At 44.1% G+C, this 17312-nt stretch overlaps 1 pseudogene; it reads left to right on the top strand.

Moving 5' to 3' along the window:
- The first annotated feature begins 4483 nt into the window (after positions 1-4483).
- LOC120844217 lies at positions 4484-5269 on the top strand (annotated as a pseudogene).
- Positions 5270-17312: the final 12043 nt, after the last annotated feature.

The following is a 17312-nucleotide window of genomic DNA, read 5'->3' on the forward strand; positions in this document are numbered from 1 at the left end:
TTTGCGATACGCGTTTTGATCTTGAAAGCGCCGTGCCTATGAGCGGCGCGCGTATGCCCCGCCGATATGCGGAGGCGCCTCGTGGCGGCGCGGCTCCTCCGGATACGCAGGGCACCCGTATTCGCAGGCGCTTCGCGTCATCCTACAGGTCGTCTTAGAGGTCGTCCGAGTGGTCGGTCTAGACATCGTTTTGAGGCCATCCTTGAGGTCGTCCTCAAGATCGCCCTAAAGGACATTATAGACGTCATCTTTCAGGTCGTCCTAGAGGTCGTCCTCGAGGTCGTCCTTGAGATCGGCCCAGAGGTCGTCCCAGAGGTCGTTTCAGACATCGTCCTTAAGATCTCCCGAGAGGTTGTCCTAGAGGTCGTACTAGACGTCGTCCTTGACGTCTTCCTAGACGTCGTCTTTGATGTCGTCCTGGACGGCGTCCTTCAGGTCGTCTTGGAGGTCGTCCTTGCGATCGCCCTAGAGGTTCTCCTCGACGACAATGTCGAGGACGACGGCTTCCTTCAGGTCGTCTTGGAGGTCGTCCTTGAGATCGCCCTAGAGGTTCTCCACGACGTCGTCCTGGACGTAGTTCAAGAGGACAACGTCGAGGACGACAAGCAATGTGAATGCGTGCAGTACGCACACATTCACATTTTCACCGAAGCTAAGAGGCAATTATCAGTTTGAGTTGAGCTTGCTGGTGCATGGTGAACGATGGTGATGAAACAGCTTGAACCAGAGCCACTAAATGAGCTGCGCTTAGATTATCGGCACTCCGTTCCCCGACCACTCTACCCCGGCATTGATGAGGCCGCCACCATCTTGGTGCTTGTGCAGAGCAGACGCAACTGCCGATTTTCTTGATTGAAAAGTGCGCCTTCCTTTGCATTAGATTCGGTGTTAGGAAGCTCATGTAATATTGCTTTGCTCTGTCACGAGCTGTTAAAACATTTGAGGAGGGCAGAAAAACGTTTCCTGGAATTTGAGACAAAGCTTCAGATAACTGGCAACAATGATTTTAAGCCACAATATGGCCAAGTGTTGTTACTCTGAAGCGTACTTTTTTTTTAGTGGCACTAGATTGAACATTAAACGATTACAGATAGACAGGGCAAGAAAGATACACGAGGCTGCAATGATGCTGGGGAAACAGCTTGAACATTAAACGATCACACAGAGACCAAAGCTTAAACCTTTACACAAAGACGAAACAATCGCTCAATTTCCAAACGGCGCACTGCAGTCACACTGACGTCAATGATTCAATGCAAAACCAGCCGAAAAATAAAGTGTTTAGTCAAAATTTCCATTGTAGTATTCACAGTGAGCTGCGTCGTGAGTCTCATGACGAATGCTACTGCAATTCATAGAAAACCAACAATTGTGGTTTGCGCAGCCAGTTTCTGTACACCTTAAAAACAATGACGTGTCGCGATGTTTGGGGGGCGTTCTTATGGAGTCCAAGGGTAGATACACAAAAAGATGAGGTAGAAGCAAGTTCAAGCTGACCAACGCGAGCAAGCGAGCCAGCCGAACGCTGCAGTATGCCAAGACCGGAATTACCCTGATTCAGAGCCATGTATACAGAAAGTTTGGTCAATGGGAGGCGCGTGCAGAGTCAGGGCGTGCACCAGACGTAGAAAGTGGGCTTGACATGCTCTCTTGGCCAACCAGAAGCCTAAAAGAATCTCCTAGGGGTGGTATAGGGAGAAACGTTTTCAATCAAAGGTATATATTGGTATATGGTTGAAATAAGCACGTAAAAGTGAAGTATAGTAACCCTCCGTGGTTGAAAATAGAAAGCACGTGATGTTTCGATCATGATCATGTTATAGAGTTACTATAACGCACGCTAGAGGTTCAACTGGCGCTAGTGTCTATGCGACTTCCGTGACGCAAATTGAAGCAGACAGCAACCAGTCTACTTTTGCGGTGCTCCTGTGGATTGCTATGGGAAAACGCGCGTGCATTTTGTCTCTTCGCCAGAAAATAACACGGAACGCTTCGGTTATTTGGGTCGAACCGAATAACATGTACCTTGATTAACACTGTATAAGTGAAATTGCTTTAGTTATCGCTTTTTTCTTCATCGGTGAACGATCTTTAGCTTCACTACATTTCAGTCCCAAACGTGTGTTCCGAGCAGATGTGTAAAAACAAGCGACGATTAAAAAAAAAAATTACAATCGAAACGAATATAGAGTGTGTTCAAGGCTCGCCAGCATTCCGGTGACGCTTGTCTATACATACGATGCCAGTCCTGTCACCATATGAAAATGCTCCCGTCGTGCATGAGCGGATAAAAACCTTCAAAACGTAGAGAATAAAGTCCGTGGGCTATGAAAGGTGTCTCTTCGTATTGCTTTCTCTGCCGGGCAGCTTTTATCGGGCACTTGTTCTCAAAGATATCGAGCGCGCAGGCGATATTTTGAGCGTAGAACAAGCAGCTTCGCTCAGGGCAGAAAGAATAAGCAGTACTTGCTTATTTAAAATCGGAATAGATTTTATTCTATTCAGTGCACATAAATACACGTACGTAGCCGTTTTAGCACCGTTTTAATGCGATGAATTCGAAAGAAAAACGCCGTAACTGACTAATCCTTTCGTCGGCCTGACTGAGAAATGTTCCAAGCTACCTAGTACGTACGAATTATTTGGAATATTTGCTCTTATGATCGAGGGCAGGGAGAAAATTCGCTCGCTTTTTTCCATAGAAATGCATTCCCGGAAGTCAATTTTCGACTGGTTGCTGTCTGCTTCAATTTGCGTCAGCACACTAGCGCCACTTGAACCTCTAGCGTACATTATAATAACTCTATGCTTATAGCTGTCTACATTTCATTTAATTACATTTATTTTTCCCTAAAGGCTCTTCTCCGAGGGCATTACACAATTACACGTTCAAGTATTACATTTTTAGTTGATATGCAGTTGGGTAAGGTGTACCGGGTGAAAACACGTATAATTATTTTATTTTTTTTAAGCTGATTTCCCAGCGGTCACACAATGTTTGCGGTACGTCTACATGGTCCTGATACGCACAAGCATACGCGTCAATACTACACAATCGTTTTCAAATAATTTAACACGAAACTCTAACAAATGCCATTGATAAATATACAAAATAATAATTGTGGGTGTACTATCATCAACTATACATCATTCACGTACAGTGAGCCCCAATCCTGGGTTTTTTTTTTTGTGTTTGCGTGATTGGTTTAGTTGGTGTTAGAAAACCCACAAAAAAACAGCCAGCGCCATGACCTTTCACTTTTGCAGCTGCCTGACTGGCTCCGTTAGGTCGTCGCGTCGGCTGCGGTCGAACTTAAATGAAACGGGGTGTAGGGGTAGAATCTGTCGTGCACTTACTTTTAGAGTGCGGCGATCTTGCTCCAACTTAAGGATGTAAAAGTTTTTGTTCTACGCCCAAGCGCGACTAGCATCCGTACTGACTGCTGTTGTAGCCAACAAAACCAAGCAGCAGAACCTTGTATCGTTGAAAATCGGTTGTTCGTGTCCTTCCTCGTGATATTGCATCTTTGTGGCGTCATCGCAACCTTCCTGTGTCGTTTCTGGAACCTCCATATTCCATGCGCCTCTAAACTTACGGTGCGGCGGGATCTACGCGGTCGCCGACTCGATCAGGAGCTCCTCCCTTGAATCGCCCATACACCGCTCATTCGGGCGTGGGTACTGGTGGCAGCGTGATCACGTGGCGAAACATAAACGTGTGACTGAACAAACTATCACGTATAGCTCCCGTCGTACTGTCGTCTTAGAGCTGAAGGGATTGGAGTGGCTATCGTCTGCTGGGGCTTCCCGCGCTCTTTTTACTACATGCTAGACTAACTTTTCGCAGCAAGATTTCGAGTCTGCCTCTAGATTATACAGAGCCAACGAATACGAGCCCATATTTAACCGGTGGCTTTCTCGACAGCGTTGGACATGTCGCGCACACGTGACTCTCAGTTCGGAATTAAAAAAGTGGTCTTCGAAAGAAAGGACATGTAAACGTAATCAAAAGCGTTTTCTTTTTTTTTTTTTTTTTAACGTAAAGATTGTATAAAAAAATAAATATACCTGCTTTTTCGTTGGTGAGAAAGTTAAACTGGTATTCATTTTATACAACCAACTATACATAACTCAGAATGACCTGACGGTCTCATTTATTGCACACGTTGGAACAAACTAAAAAAGGACAAGACCTTGTAAAATGGGATGGAGAATGAGATGGATGATTAGTAGAAGACAGCGCTTGTCCTGTCTTCCTTTTTTTTAAGATCCTTGCCTTTTTGCACTTGAATTTATTTTGATAATATAATCATTTGACCATGGCTTACCATTTTACATGCTCACCTCGGAATGATCAACTCATTGGGTTATTCTGGGTAACTCCAGCAGATGTTTTCGTATCTTCGTGTTTAAGTTTCTCGTTAACAATTTGCTGAACCTCTTCTTTTTATGTCGTTTTCTTGTGGGTCCAGGTAACCTACCCCAGATCCGGGACACACTGGGTGCAGCAGATCATTCAACTGATATTGTCCAATGAGTGTCGGTGGAAATGTTCAATGAATTCCTGGAAAAGGCGCCTTTCCTCGAAGTCAAAGAAGTCAAGACGACCGCATCCCCCAGACTCCTGCGGACACATTTCTCCATGAGCAAACTTCGCCTCAGCGAGTAGGCCAAGTACATTTACGTCGCACGAAACTCCTGGGATTGTTGCGTATCGTGCTACTATCTGATACGAGAAAGTCCCGCAACGGAGTTCGCAAATGGAACATTTGATGACTTTGTTGACGCTTTTCTCGAAGCAAAGGTTGGCTTTGGCGACTACTTTGAGCACGTACTCTCCGGTTATAGCCATAGAGGAGACTCAAACGTATTCTTTGCCACGTACGAGGAACTCCAGACGAACAAGAAAGATGTCGTGTTCAGGTTGGCTGAGTTTCTAGGAGAGCATCACAGGAAAGCGCTTGAAGAAAACGAAGAAGTTCTTCAGCAAGTTCTAGAGAAAAGCACCGTGGCTTTCATGAAGAAATTTATGACGACGAATCCCAAGGATATCCTTAACATCCTGAAGAAGAACTCACCGCACTTGCAGCCGGCTCAGGTCCTCAGCAACCAGGGGTCTTGCCAATCGACCGATATCCACATCCTCCGTAAGGGAGTGGTCGGCAACTGGAAGCAACACTTCACTCGTGAAAACATCGAGAAGATGCAGACTGCCATCATCGAGCGAACAAAGGGTTCGGATACCGTGGATCTTTGGAAATGTGACTGATGTTTTACAGTTCGTGGAACGTATCGGTTAAAAAAAAATCACCTCCCGCATTGCACGAGCATAGACATGGACCTCATGTCTCATATAACCAAACAATGTGTCATTTTGAGACTAAAAATGTAAGCGATGTGCTTGCAAGCGATGTGCTTGCAAGATTAGGTATTGATGTGTGAAGTATAGTTTTCTTCAGATAGGCATTATCCGAAGGGTGCCAAACCATTTATAGACGAGTAAGTCGAAAAGTTAAATGAATTTGTGATCAATCAGAATAATGCTGTGAAAATGTGTCTTTTTTACTTCTTTAAAACAATTTCAAATCGCAAAAAAACCTTAGTAATACGCTGCATACTTGAACCTCAAATGACCAAATATTCTTACTTTTGTTTTTATATAACGGATACGTTCCTTATTAAAGCATTTGCTAAAGTGCAGCGTTCAGGCGGCTCACTTGAAACAATACAGGGAGAAAATGTTTTTTTTATTTCTAGCAGATAGAGCGAGGCGTATATGGCGCAAGCCGATAGCTTGATACTCTGGTTCATATAGGCACTGAAACGCCAGGAACGCTTGGGACGCTCTACCCTTAAGCTTTACATGCCAGCTTCAATCAACCGTCGAGGAAACAGGGCGTCGCCTGCTTCACGGCATCGGCAGTAGGCGAGAGCGATGGAGGCGAAGCTCCCTGCCAATCTAGAGCCGTTTTTACTGAAAGAGCGTGGCTTTCCTTCGAAGATACCAGCAGTTTAGCAAACATGGCTAGGGGTTTGGCAACATGGAAATACTATGTTCCCTCCGTCACCTTGTGTTTCGTTTCCACAACTGGGGCACACTAGAAGTGGGGTCGTGACCATTGCACGGGCGAGGCCATGCCTGCCGGCATCTCTCCACGAGATGTTCGGGACCGATTCTGCGCCTCCCAAGATGCACGAGCACGAGGTAATGCCGCCAAGCGGCCGTTATTTTTTTTATATCATCTAGTATGTACATTATTCAAGATATATTATATACGGGGTGCTTTTTTTTAAGCTTCACTATTTTTTTTTTTATATGCCGTGAAAGCTACGCATCCGGTTTGCGCAGGTGAATTATACGACCAGGGGGACATAGTATAGGGGCCTAATCATAACAATCAGTCGGAAATTAACTAAAACGGTTAATTAACTTTTCAATTAGTGAAAATTAGTGAATCTTGCTGAGCGTCATCGAAAACCACTGAATTAATATTTTTAATTAAATACTTTGACCAGTGTGGAAAGCGTAGAAGTGTGCTAAAGCTACAGCTCGTGCAGCAGATACAAGGCTGGGGCTATCATCAGAGACGGAAAAATCGCGCGGGCGTGTTATAGCATCGGTAACCTTGCTCCTGCTGCATGACTCCTAACCTTAGCGCAATATTGCGCTTCTCACGTGCTCAAGGTTTTTTTACAAATTACTGATTTGGTGGTTTTCGATGATGCTCATTAAGTTTCTAATTGGAGCCATACAATTTTAAAAGTACAAACAAACTTAAAGGGGCAGTGCAACGGTTTTAATGTTAAAAGAATTGCCAGTTTGCTTTCTTTACATTGTTTATGCAATCCCAAGTGACCAAAAACGCACCATCTTTCCCCGAAAAAGTGCTAATCTGCTGCGTAATCGCAAGGCAAAAAACGAATTATTTGCCGATCTACAGCCGCCTGAGGCGGCTATGGGAACTAAAATGACGGCGTCTCTGGGGGTGCGCAGAGTATAAAAGGCTGTGGGGGTACGCGGAAGTCAACAAACCATGTCCCCCTCCGCTGCTACACTCGCCGTCAGCCCCGTGGCGAACCGTCCTTTGCTTCCATCGCCCGCCGCGACCTTCGACGAGGCTAATCCTTTAAAAGTCGATAATCACGGAGGAAGTCGCTGGTCTCTGAAGGGAGGACCCAAGGGGAAACTACGTAAACCCCAGAGTACGTCACTCGAAACTCGACGTGGAGAGTTGAGAGGCACTTCGACCTTGGATTTGTTTCATCTTTTTTAATAAGAAGTAGCACTCGCGAGAAAATGCGGTTTTCTGCTTTTCGTTCCATAAGTGACGCAGATTAATTTCCGCAGTTAATTGGCCAAAGTCTGAAAATCGTTGCACTGCCCCTTTAAGTATCAAAAATGTTATCAAGGGAACCACGCACATTTTCACTATCAGTATCCGTGAACAGGTGGTTTCATTCATCGATACATTTATCAATAACAAAAAAAAAATTTCTAAAAAAGTAACTGCTGAAGCGATGAGAAAGAATAAATCTCTCATGTACGGTTCTTGTTGCGTTAAAAAAAGTTTGCAAAGGTAACATATTTCTGAATATGTATGAAGTGATGACCATGTAGCGATAAAAAAAAAAGTTTTTTTTCGAGTCAAGATCATTCTAGTATTAATGGACAAAAGGTTCGCACCAGATTTCAGCAAGGAGACGGAGTCTGTGGATCGATAGCGATTGAAATAGATCGGAAAGCTTTACTTTACATTATTTCTATCTTGATAATATTTTGTTGTTTGAATGGTTCCCAAACTGGGGCTTGCATACTCAATCGTTTGTAATATCAGTGACATATATGCTGTTAATTTGAGCTCTTGACCGGAAAAAAAACTAACCCATCTTTTAAGGGTTTTAGCGCTTCATCGGAGCCATTTTCACTGTGTGTTGGTGGCGGAGCAGCGAACGAGTTCATGAATGATGCATCTTTCCAACGTGCTTTTGCATAGAGGACGCTTCGCATTATACAAAAACGAACCAGTTCCGCGCACGCGTTTTTTGTCACGGTAGTCCTCATCTCTGGCGCGCAGCCGGGACAGCAAAACACTGACCTGTCCCTCGGTAATTCGGTAGCACCAACTTGACCGGACCCACAACCTGCGCCTCCTCCCCTTCAGGGCGCGGCGACGTCGCAAGATCACCGAGCAGGCTAGGATAATCACATTCACGCTGATCAACAGGTCAGTATCAATATCTGCCACGTAGGCAGCCAGTGCTAGGAAGTGGCTAACGAAGAGCCTAACGAAGAGCACACGAGGAAAGCACTGGAAATCCGGCGGAGACGGGTTACTGAGCGCTATACGGGTGCATAGCCGGCTGCGGAAATGATATACTAAAACTCCCTAATCTGGCCTCCTCGCGTTGGGGCGCTGGACGGTGGTGGTGCCCAGCGGCGCTGACCGGTGGCGCCGTTGCTGCTAGTGTGGTCGGACCTTCAGACGTCGTCCTTGAGATTGTCCTAGACGAATGCTATCGCGATTTAAAGGCAACCAACAATAGTAATTCCTGCATCAATTTCGAATCTGATGGCTTGCTAGTTTGCTCGCTTTAACGCGAGGCGCTTCTGTCTGATTGAAACGGCGACAAACGCCGCTCCGGCAGCCGTGATTTCACGATCTTCGCTCATTGCCGTGGACTGCGGCCGAGCTCGCGCCCTCTGGGGCACGGGCGGTTCACGCGGCTCTCAAGCGCTTCGACGAAGCGTTTAGCCCTCCCCCAACACTAATTTCTAGTTTTACCCGAACAGTAATAGTAACTCCTTGTGGCTTTACGTCGCTAAGGTTAGCCTAGAGCTATTGACACTGGCACTGGCAGGCGACTGTTCCATCCAACGTAGCTGTACGTAAATTTGTGCAGCATAGTACACCTATGGCACCGACCTTTTTTTTTTTATATATATACTTTTAGTTTTTTCAGTTTGACGTGCACCAGATAACAGGAAGTGGCACAAGGTGCTGGGAAATGTTATCTGGAGCGTGCAAGCTCTGTTACCTATCACACTGGCTGAGGCAGACGCGGCTTCATGATGGTTCACGAAGCGGCTTTTGCGCCAGTCCTGGTAATCTTGTGCGCGGACTGGAGCCAGTGAAACAGACATGACTGCGAACAAAAAACCCGGTGCATTTTCGAAGCGTGAGTCCTGACTCTCGAGAGCGGCCTCGAGCCGTCAGAAAGCCCTGCCATTCATATCTCCTGCGCTCCTGTGCCCCGCAAATTTTGCTTGACAGCGATATTACGCTGTCGAGGCTAACGTGACACCCATAGTGCTGCAGCCCTGCACTGCTGCGAGAGCAAACGGCCTCGTCTTCCGCTTCATTCGCGCTTGCGCAGCTAGCTTTCACAGAGTTGGAGCACCGCGAAACCTCCTTGGCAACGTAGCACCAAAAACTTCACTCCGAGTGTGGACATTCACACTCACCAACTTCAAAACACAGTGGCTGTTGTTTAACCTGAATTATGACACGCACCCGATCGGCCATTTTACATTTTGGTAACGTTGTGCATACGCGTAGAAAAAGTAGAACAAGTGAACCGCGTATTAAAGTTAAGCTGATGAGACAGTGAAAAACAAAACCAAAACGGTTGCGTTAATTCCAGCGACAACTGCCTAGCAATGAACGTCTGCAAACGCGCACCAGCCACTCAAACCGTCAACGGGGTGAAAGTCTCCGCCTACGTTGACCCGTCACTTTACTTGAAGATATCCGAATTCGAACCTCGGGATGGGGATATTATACAGGTGGGGTTCTATTTCGTTCCTACCTTATTTCTAGAGATCACGCACTTCTGTGAGACTTTAGTTTGCATAATATGATACTGATTCGTTCCCACTTGAACGAAAACACGAGGAGAAGTCGAGAAAAAAATAATTATTTGTGTCACGAGCCAAAAACTAGAAATTCGAACGCGTAACCATGCATACCATGCAGCTTAGTCTTCAGATTGCTCGAAATAAAGAAGGAAAGTACAAAATAAGTAGCTCAATAAACGGCATAAAAAGATACGAAATCGTCTAGCAAACCGAAAACTGTCAATCACGCACATCGAACAATTCATTTTTTGTGCTTGCACGTTTATGCAACGCCTCCTCAATACCAAGGACGTCCCACCGTATTTGTACGTCACAGATTGGAGGCCAATCCGGGGGCAGATTAGATACGAGTGATGCGTCAGCCTTTCGTTGCTACCAGGGTGTCGAACCGGAACCGAACCGAACCGAAAACCGGAACAGAACCGTTATTTTTAGCCGAACCGGAACTGAACCGAACCGAAATCTTTGCCGCCATCTTGGAACTGAACCGGAACTGAACCGGAAAAAAATATAACGGTAACCGGTTCAAAACGGTTCACGGTATTTTTTTTTTGTTAGTATTGCAAATTTATTATTATTGGCACGTGTATTTCTCTACGTATTGATCAAATCGTCATATACAGAATTGCAATGTATAATAAATCCTGTTTTTTTGCGGCGCTTTCTTATTTGCACTATGATTAGCCATGTGTCACAATGTCACGTGACGTCATGATGTCAAGACATGCTGTCAAGTAATGTCACATCACGTGACCCCGTGACGTCACGTGACTCACCGCGTTAAGTCGATTCGAATTGAGGACGTCGCTAGATCTATCAACGTTGTTGATACCGTGACGTCACATGACATCACAACTTCGCACTGAGAGTCACGTGACACCATGATGTACCCGATTGTCATGATCCCGAGTCAAATGCTCTGGTTCATGACAACCAGTATCGCCAAACATTCGGGTAACGCTCGTGTTCAACTCAAAGATTATGATGGGCCCGAGTCCCACTAGAGCTAGAAACAGAAACAAACGAAAGCGACAAGCCTCAGACACATGCAGCATGTTCGCGATGGTACCTTTATACGGCTTTGAGTTGTTCGGTGCTCGCGAAGTTAGCACGAGTGTTTACAAGCCTGCAAATGGTAGCATCGTGTGCATGATACTCGTGTTTGAGCATAGCCTTCTTTATTCTACAAAGCCTGTCAAATCGCGAAATACTCTGGTTTAAGGCTGTCGTTTGTTTCTGTTTGTCGCTTTAGTGGGGCTCGGGCATTATAGCCCAACTAAAATTATATCTGAAGATCAGCCCATGCTCTCTGCTTTGCCAACCCTGCGTATGACTATGATAAACACTGACGGTGTATATATTAGGATCAGATCACGTGGCTGATAGTTCTAATTGTGAGTTGAGGAGGGGAAAGCTGTTTCATTTCTTTCTTTCGGCTGTCTGCCATTTCGCGGAGGGGCAAACTAATGGATGCTTTTGCAAGTTATCAACGTCAAGGATTTCAACTTAGCGGTATTTATTGAACTTAAGGTAAAAAAAAAAAAAGATTCTGCACGGCCCATTTTACATGTATGCACACCATTGAGGCTCCCAAACATGTTTTCGTTATTGCTGAACTGCCTCAGAAAGTTGTCCCGAGAATAGAAGCGTTAAAGGGTCTAAATGTGACGTATTAGTCGGACGTTACATGGAACTATTAGTGTGTACGGGAGGGATACCTGAAAAGAAAGATCCTAGTGGCCTCACGGGGATAGCCGAACGTTGGCACCCGCTCTAAGTCTCACAGGAGTGTCGCTCTCAAGTTCTCCAAGTTTCGACCGCCCTGTATTTTGTTTAACCTTCACAGTTTGGTGCAAAGTTAAAGCAAGGAAGAATTACTGTTAACAAGTGACACAAATATAATTGTCGAGTGAACACCACTCAATACGGAGCAGGAAATCCCTGAGGAATAAAAAGTATCTTGAGGAGCAACTAAAAAAAAGGGAGTGGGGAGGGGGGTAGTTTTAAAGCATACTGTGTCGTAAAGATTCCTCTGCCCCACATTTTCGGCGCAGACTAGAAAGCGTGGCCTGGAAACGATAGTGACAGATGGGTAGTTGGTATAACTTTTATTTGTAAAAACACTCTTGCCAGAAAGCACGTTTTCGTCGTGCCAGATACTCGCGCCGTGCTTAACGACGATGTACCAACAAGAAAAATGTGTGCCTCTCAAATACATAGCTTGCACTGAGCGCGAAACTTTTGCAGCGTGCATTTTGCCAAACCGGATTTGATTTTCTCAGCAAGAACAACTCGCAATGACAACCAGTATCTAGTGCGATTACGTCACGTGCAAACCATGTTAAATACTTCAGCTTTCTGGTGAAGTGCGACGTTCGCAACACCAGCAGTGGACGTCCAATGTGTAAAGTTGTGTAGTATTTATAGTAGTCTCGCGATGATATACGGCAGCCTAATGAAATGTTGGAGCACATGACTGATAAAGAACAGAGTCATGAAGTAAGGTCTCAAAACAAGTGCACGTAAAACCTAAGATAACATTAGCCTCCCGAGGTAGTATCCCGCGACGTTTCGAGCTGAGGCAAGCTGATGCCCAAAAGTGATTTATATTAGGATTCTAAAAAATCTTTGTTTGCCCTGCGCGTAATCTATATTTAATTAGGAATATCATTTTATGCATTTCTATGCATTTCTTTTTGCAGTAAAGCGTTGTGTAAGGGATGATTTAGAAAAAAATGCGTGTCATCTCCTTATTTCTGCATATTTCGTGTATTTGCCTTCCGATATATCATGTGACCACAGTGTTTTTTGGCATGCCCTGCAACCCACTATTTTAACTGCAAAACAGCTAACAAAAGCACGTTGCCGAAGACACAACAGCTGGCGTATTTTCGAGTATCGTCCTTCCGTGTCGGTCTCAGGCGGTTATGTGAACTTCATAAAGATAAATTTATCGATGATAATAAAAATATACTTAATTCCTGTCTGAAGATTTGGCAGCATAAATAGAAGATTCTCACCTCCAAGATATATAAGTAAATGCGCCTTTAAATTATCTGAAAAATGTTCGGCAAATATTTTTCGGCGCTTTTATCCTCTATAGACACGTTATAGGTGATTTTGAAAAGATTTAAATAATGTTTTTTTTATTATTTTGAGGCTAATTTAAATAACCATATGTGTTCCTCACGCATATATAACTTCTCAAATATATAGAAGTTTATTATCGCGTTTTTTGTGTGTTTTTACTATCGCCTTTTTTACTGGAACGAATGGTGGAACTATGACGATTGCACACTTAAACTCTCAGAAAGTCTCCAATTAGGTAGCTTCCGAATTGAGTAGAGCATGAAATACCACTTTGTTCTATTTAACAAAAATCATCAATTAGCGAGGGTGATGCTTATTTGCAAATTAAATTGACCTGCATTTTGTCAAGAGCAAACCTCAACATCCAGGCTATGCCAGTTTATCCAATATAAGAAAATGTTCACATGGGTAAGCACTGTTTTAGGTCAGATTCGATCTCAGTACTAAGGTGCTCATAGGTTAGAGTGAACAATTTCAGCCACTCCTTTTCGTATGATTCGTCGCCCGCATCATGGTGCTGAGAGCAAACAATATGCTAGTTAGAAAAACAAGCATTGCTATTGTCGCTTAGTGTTCCTATAAAATATAGACTGGAGGGACTTGTCCCGTGACTTTCGTGACATTTTGAAAATTATATTCCCTTAAGCTCAGTCGTCTCGTCATCATATATATATTGTGAAACGTATTCCGTAAAACACATTTCATGATATATATGGCGACGAGGTGCCCATTTCATGATTGTATTCACTGTAATTAATTCCTTAGTTCAAGGGCAAAACCACGATTCAACATCTAATACTACGACACAAAGTTGTACCAAACACGGGTATTTTAGGCAACCTACTTTACTTCCGAAAACATTTCGATTCAGGTACAATATATGTGACTCTGGTAAACGAAGGGATGTTGAGTCGTATAAACACGACGTTTTGTATGTTAATGTAGATTTTCTTTTCTTGTTGTGTAGGAATAAATAACAGAATTTTATAATTTTGGTACCTGAGAATAAAACTGAATTGAACAAATAAAAAAAAAAGACTATATACTGTAAACGACTATTTTTCGTGGGCTCAATATTTCGCGATTTAGGTCAAAGCTGAAGTTTTGGAATAATTCGCGGGTTGTAATTTTCTCGACGCGGTGGAATCTCAATATAAATTTCAATCTGTTTACATTTTACCGAAATTGTTCGCTGGACCCATTTTTCGCGAATTGTAGGCGATTCGCGAAATTCTCAAAAATAGGTCCTCGCAAAAATCAGATCGTTTACAGCAGTTAGTTTCACGGCCTAAATAGCGCCTATTGACAGAACAACGCGGAAAATATATTCTCAATTTAGCGGTTCAAACCGGTTCGAACCGGTTCGAACCGGTTTGAACCGTTATTTTTTGCGCCCCGGAACTGAACCGGAACTGAACCGAAAGCCGTGAACCCGAACCCGAACCGAACCAATAAAAATATCGGTTCGACACTCTGGTTGCTACTCATGGTCAACCGGTTTGTGGGGATGACTCGAGATATCCTAGTTGTTTTAACTAGATTGTGCCAGACTGACCTCGTGGTTGGTTACGAAAGTGCCTTAGAGAAGTGCGTGACGTAAGCGCCTGACAAAAGTGCTAAACATGGCGGGCGTGGTATATTGCCCGCCTAATTTAGCGGACAATCGTCACTTGTGCCTATCAGCGAGACGGTTTCCATTTATCGCTCCATCAGCGTGATGGTGGTCATGTGACGACTCCAACCACGCGACGCCACGGGATACAACGATGGTGTTACGTACGACGACACTACTGCGACGTCATGTGACACTAGCACGTGACACTGTGATGTCGCTTGGACCTGGTTTTACATCGCTTCGTCATAGGGTCATTCCATGTCAAACGTTACAGACGTTGCGCTCGACCACCCTTGACTTCTAAAAAAATACATGGCCCTTTGCCGCATTGTCCGTAGCCGTGTCGTATAATATTTTTCACGAAAAACATTTTTTGATGGGGTGAGCGCGGTTTTAACTTTTTAAAAATAGCGTGAAACTAGGTATTACTCCATAATTTATGAAAAATCAGCTTTTTTATGAAACACCCAACAATATTTTTTTTCTTAAATCTGCACGGCTTTCGACTTGCAATGTGGTTGCGCTTGTGCAGTTTTGTTTATTTAAATATTTTTTAAAAACATAATTTTTAACTTTTTTACATATTTGGTATTTTATTAAAAAATATATAGTTGCTCTGTGGACTTAATAAAACGTTTTAACCGGCTGCCCTGCAGGTATATAATTTAGAAAAACATGTTTAAACCGCTAAGTTATATGTCTCGCGGTAAAAAAAAAATCCGGAATTTGCCATAAAGTGCGTTTTGACGCATAAACAGACGTTTATTTCATCTTAAGGTGGTCCAAGTACAGGTAAAAAATATGGTGGGTTCGAAAGAACAATCGATTGTCTTTTGATTCTGAAAGTTAAATCAAAGTAATTTTTGTTTAAAGCGAGAAAACAATTTTTGAAGTTGGACTCTCGCACCACAACGCGGCGTCGCTTCTTAAAGGGGTACTCCGGCGATTTCTTTATGGTCCCCGATTTGCTTGAAATTTTGCTAAACTCGCCAGACAACATCGCCAAAATAGTATCCCAAATATCAGGTCAAAATAACTTTTTTCACGAAGTTATTGAATTTACAATTTCGGTCCTCACCGTGTTTTTCAAACTGAAAGTCTCTACTGGCAACAACGAAAAATTAACGTCGGTGGAAGTGCCGGGGTCCACTCTTTGGACTGTAGAATTTGTTCCCAACTGATTCGAAGCAGTTTCATGGTGTCAAATGAATGCTTTGGAAGCTCGCTCCAGTCACCACGCTCCAGCACGGAACGAATGATTGCCATATTCTATTTTTTAGACTGCTCGCTCGACTGGCAAGCTTGCCTTCCACTGACGTCACGGCATTGAAAAGTGCGGGTATATTTGGATGTTGGTTTTCGCATCATTTTCATTTGCCGATTTTGCCATAACTATTATGAATTTGGCGATACTAAATATCATACCGGAAAGGGTAAAGGCCGGGGAGTCAGAAAATATAGTTAGTTGAGGTAGCTCAAAAAATCGCCGGAGTACCCCTTTAACGCCTCTTCGCCGCACAGCACGCCACCGGCGACGATAGCTGACACGAATAGGTTCAAAGAAAGAACGAAGTTTACTGCCGCTTCCCCTTGTCCGTCTTTTTAGCTGCAAGGGAAGAAACGGCGGGCATCATGTTGATAATCGGAGGTGTCGACGGGCGGCATCAGCTGTCGTGGACTTCTCCTAAAAGGGATACGCGACCATATCGCCGCGAAATCGAGCCGTCACGCATACTTCGGTTAAAAGGGTAACTATTTTGTCAAAGTGCCCCTACAAAAATATGTATGGACGTCCTATGTCCATACTTTTGCCGTTCTATTACCCCTTTGTCCATCCTATGGATTCCTGTAGACAGTTCTTAGACCGTCTATGTACCACTGGTTTGCCACAGAATGGACACAACAACGCTATAGAGATCTTCGCGAAAGACAAAGTTTTTCATACCTTCCTATTTCCGTTCTATGGTCCCGGTGAGTCTATGGACATCCTATTGCCTCTCTATGGTGTGAGCTATATATTGGTGCATTAATAAAGTGATGCCGGGTAGACGTTTTCTTTAGGTGTAGCGAGGTGTCCGAGTTAAAGAGTTGTTAATTAAGTTCCGGGTATCAATATGTTACATTGATGTCTGGAGGCATATCCAACCTCAGGGTATATTCATTGTAGACATGGAAGTGTTTAGTATGGGCCGGAATAATGTTTTTACTTTCTCAGTGGGAGGTAGATATATGTGGGTCGCTGCGGCCCCCGTAGATATTCGCAACTTTCGAAACCCATAGGGGGCGCACTGGTGCCTATCGAAATTGCGGTCATCTGGATGATCGTCGTTAAAAAGCGGTATACTAGGCTGGGTCTGCGCGCGACGCGTAAGTAATTCTAGTTATGCTGTATACGCGCAGTATCAAAACCTTACTTTGTTTTTTTTTCACGTCAGGAAAGTGTAGGCAATCCATTTTATTATGAGGCCAATCATCCAGGAGCTAGGGAGTGCGATTCTCACACCGCGGTACCACCATCGGTTAAAGTGGCTTCTCTATGGACCCCTTAGGGACTCCGTGCAGACCCTGTATGGCTTCTCTGCAGACTCCATAAGGAGCCCCTGTAGACCCTGTATGTCCTTCCAGTGGACCCTGTATGGCTTCCCTGTTAACCCCGTACGTACTCCCTATAGACCTTGTATGGCTTCTTTGCAGACCCCTAAGGACCCTACACTCTTTAAAATGATTTTTACAGAGCACGTTTTTGCGTAA

The sequence above is a fragment of the Ixodes scapularis genome, unplaced genomic scaffold (genome assembly GCF_016920785.2).
Source record: "Ixodes scapularis isolate PalLabHiFi unplaced genomic scaffold, ASM1692078v2 PGA_scaffold2__306_contigs__length_199485367, whole genome shotgun sequence".
Lineage (NCBI taxonomy): Eukaryota > Metazoa > Arthropoda > Arachnida > Ixodida > Ixodidae > Ixodes > Ixodes scapularis.